Source organism: Echinops telfairi, unplaced genomic scaffold (genome assembly GCF_000313985.2).
Source record: "Echinops telfairi isolate 266 unplaced genomic scaffold, ASM31398v2 ScPeMD7_5592;HRSCAF=6446, whole genome shotgun sequence".
NCBI lineage: Eukaryota > Metazoa > Chordata > Mammalia > Afrosoricida > Tenrecidae > Echinops > Echinops telfairi.
The window spans coordinates 5,930,156-5,934,351 of NW_022109491.1; positions in this window are offsets into that span (position 1 = coordinate 5,930,156).

Here is a 4,196-nt window from a genome sequence, read left to right on the forward strand (position 1 = left end):
TTCCCACCCACCAGCCTGTGATCTTCCTGCATTTGGCATCATTGCATGTGCTACATGAATCTAAAGAGGAATTTATAGACTAGTATTGGATATATGGGCTAATATCAGAATTATGGTCTTGATCTAGACTGGTCTGGGAAGGTTTTTCACTATACAATTGCTCTTTGATATAAAGCTCTCTCTTACACACACGGGTGTCTGGATTTGTTGCTCTAGTCAACCTGGACTAACATAATCACCCACATCTTCAGTGAGCATTTCATGAGGGTGAGTATCGAGTAGGAGGGCTGACGTTTTTTGTAGTACAGTATCAGCATCATCGAATCCTTGTTCATTTCAAGATGATGTTTATTGTGGGTAATTGTTTCAGATTCTTGCCCTGAGCAATTGGCTGGCCAGTCAACTTCATAGAGGAAGACCTTTACAGAGAGATCTAATGAACGTATTCAATTTATCACGGCCCTCTATTTGACCGACCAACCATCCATCCATCCATCCATCCATCCACTCTTATGGTTGTTAGTTTCTATCAAGTTGGCTCTGACGCAAGCTGACCTCATGTATTAGGGAACAAAACGTTGTCTAGTCCTGGCCCACTCTCATGACTGGTGTTTTGAGCTTGTTGTCATGGCCATTATGTTAACCCATCTAATTGTGGGTTTCCCTAGTTTTGCCTGATCTTATACTTTACCAACCATGATGCGTTTTCTAGAAATTGGTCTTTGATGATGACCCATCCGAAGTAAGTGATCCAGAATTTCGCCGTCTTGGCTTCTAAGGAGCATTCTGGTTCTATTTCTCATCTCAGACCAATCTGTTTGTTCTTTGGCAGGATGTGATGTAGTCCACATTCTTCACCCACACCCCAGTGGGAATGTATCAGCGCTTTATGTTTTCCTAGCTTTCACACGCATATCAAGTCATTGAAAAGACCGTGGTGGCTTGGGTCCGGCGCATCTTTGCCCTCCAAGTCCCATTGTTGCTTTTGAACCCTGGAAGGAGGTCTTTGACAGCAGATTTGCACAGTGCTGGACATTGTGTGTTTTCTTAACTGCGGCCTCCATGGACCGTGATCGTGGGTCTCTGCTCATCCAGTCAGTCACCCATCAATCGGCACGTCCATGGAAGGTGTGAATTCATCGTGAGTGAGGCAGTGATTGCCCCTGCCTTGGGAGAGCTCAGAGGTTGGTGGAGTTTGAATTCCCTGATTGGCTAAGCCTGGTCATGGGGCCATGTCTTCCGGGGTGGGAGTGGGGAGTGTTCGTGGAACAGCTGGGCTTTGGGCTCTACCAAAATTTGGCTAACTAGGTGCCCAAAGGTACACACCTGGATGTTGTCAGAAAAAGAGGGGCATGATTCTGGTTACATACAATCAGGAGTTATCCATCCAGTACATTAGAGGCCTTTAATCGTGATGGGGTAAAGAGATGGGGAAGGATGTCTGGCGGTGGCCTCTCTCTCTCTAGCATAGGGGAGAAGGCTGCCCCTGGCAACATTTCAGGGGCCGGATCATGGCCTGTCATAGGGACAAAGGAGTGTCTCCTTCTGGAGACCAGCCTTTCAGGGTCCTCCTGGGCCATCACCCTTCCTTCATTTGCCTCCATTTCCCAGCGATGCCCTAAGATGCTTGTTGGGTACACAGTCTGGTGGTACCTGCAATCAGGAGCCATAAAAGAAGGTTGTTCAGAACCAGAAATTGCCTCCCAAGACTCTGAAAGTTGGTGAGTCTCCAGTCAGGCCTCGGCCCTGCTAATGGGGTTGGGAGTCCACACCGGTGATTCTCATACTGCTCACACATGGGAAGCACCTGCTTATGCAAAATACTGACGTCTGGGCCCCACCCCCAACGCTTGGGCTGCATGGGTCTCAGGTGGGGCCCAGGCATTGGCCAGTGGGCACAGCGCTCCAAGTGATTCCAGTGGGAACCCCCCTTCTCCATGCAAGATGGGAACTGTCGCTGTGCTTCTTTGCTTCCGGGATGCACCGACGGTGAAGGGAGAGGGGGCTGTCTGACTTGTACGCATCACTGGATTCCCCACACTCGCAGCAGCACCACTTTCCAGGCAGGTGCTCACTATTTGTGAGATCAGTGATCAAGCCGCTTTGCACACATCCTCATTCAGTGGAGGTGGCTGCCCCGAAAGACCAGCATCTCCTTCGCTCTCCTGGCATGTGGAGGAGGTTGGCCAGTCTTCACTCAGGACTAGCTCAGGGCGACCCAGGCGCTTCTCCTGCCTCAGCTCCTGCGACACGTGACTGCGCTTTAGAAATGGTGGGAGGTTAGTGTACAAAGTACTTCCGTTCAGGCTCTGTTGGGCTTTCTTTGCCTGGCCCAGATATATACAAGGGTAAATGTCTCTTTTTCTGCCTTCAGCCAAATCGGTCTGAGACCCCTGGAAGTGTTTGTTGGGGTGGTACTGGTTTCTTACGCAGTTTGTGTCCTCCAATATTGTTCCTGACACCCGCCTTGGGGGCTTTTTATGAAGGGGCAGGTAGTATAGGATTCCATTGTACGAATACCTTGGATAGGCAGAGGTAGGCAGATTTGCATTTCGCAGAGGTGACCAGGAGTGGGAGGGACGAGGGAGCGATCATTGTTGAGACTTTGTTTTGTGTCTTGGGGAGTCACTTTTGCTATGATCTCAACAAGCACTGCCTGATTCTGCGCCGGCCTCACAAGGCTGTGTGGCAGCCACTGCGTCTGCTCATCTCACGGAGGGGCTTCTTTCAGCAAGCACGATGTCTTATTCGAGAGTGTGGCCTCTGCTGACCACAGGTCCAAAGTACATGAAATGACGTCTCGGCTTCCTTGCTTCTAAGGCACATTCTAGCCCTGTTTCTTCCCAGACAGATTTGTTTGTTCTTCTGGCAGTTTGTGGGAGTTGGGGGCCATAATTCAAATGCATCACTTCTTCTGAGATCTTATCCATGGTTTGGCTTTTCCCCCACATCTGAGGTGATTGAACCACCATGGCTTGGGTCAGGGGCCCCTCAGTCCTCCAATGGACATCTTTTCTCTTTACCACCTTCACGCAGTCTTGTGTAGCAGTCGCCCCGTGCAATGATAATGTCGCTTGATTTCCTGGCTGCTGTTTCCACTAGCACTGAGTGTGGATCCAAGTAAAATCTTTTTCCGGTTTTCCTTATTCACCATCCAACTCTCTCATGGATGTGAGGCGATTGAAAAACACCATGGCTTTGATAGCATGGGGTTTTTCTTTCCAGCGATGGAAAATGTGGCAGTGGCCACTGGGGAAGGCTGCCCAACATTGCTGATGTCACTCGTTTTACTGAATTGTACCCATGAAAAAGGTCGAATTGGCAACTGCTGTGTGCTCTTTATCTTTTTTAGAACAACAAAAATCAGCCACCACCACCACCCACATTCCTGAGCCTCAACTCCAGACTTAGAGGGAGCTGAGAAGCTGGCTTTTTCACAAGCATCCAGGTGTAGCGTCCAGGTGTCCTTGTTACCTGCCAACTCTACTTCCCTCCTTGTTCTTTCTCTAGTTCAGCCAAGCCCTATGGCATTTGCTCTTTCTGATCTCACAGCCAGAAACACTGCTCACAGATCTTCCGGCTAGTCCAAATGCCCCTTATGTAGGCAGGCCCCCACTTTCCCCAGCCCTGGTCTGGCCCCGGTCCTGAGTGAATTCCCTCCCACCACTTACTCCAGGTGTTTGTTCTTGCTCCTCTCCAGGCTCTAGAACCTGGGCCCCTGAACGCAACATTGTCCCCAGCACCTGGCACACAGTGGGGACCAATAAGGACAGACTTAAGGATGGGACTTGGGACATCTGAGGACCCCCCCTGACCCCCAGGCCCTGGGGAATGGCATCTAGGGGCACCCAGGGTGTGAACTGTAGGTCAAGTCATGCCCCAGCTGTGGGTCGAGGCACCTGGAGAGACCCTGGGTGTGGCAGGGAGGGGTGACTCTCAAGGAGCTGCAGTGGAGTTAGTGCTAGGCTGCAGACCGAAAGGTCAGCGGGTCGACCCACCAGGATTGCCAGAGTGCCTGCATCTGTTGAGATGGCAGCCTTGAAAACTCGGGGGGACTGAGGAGGGGGCAGTTCTATGCTGTCCTATGGGGTCACTATGAGTTGGAACCACTCCACGGGAGTGGGTTGGGTGTCCCTAAAGAGATAAACCTCTCCTCTCCCTAAATCAGAACTGGACTCTCTGCCATTGAGGCAAAC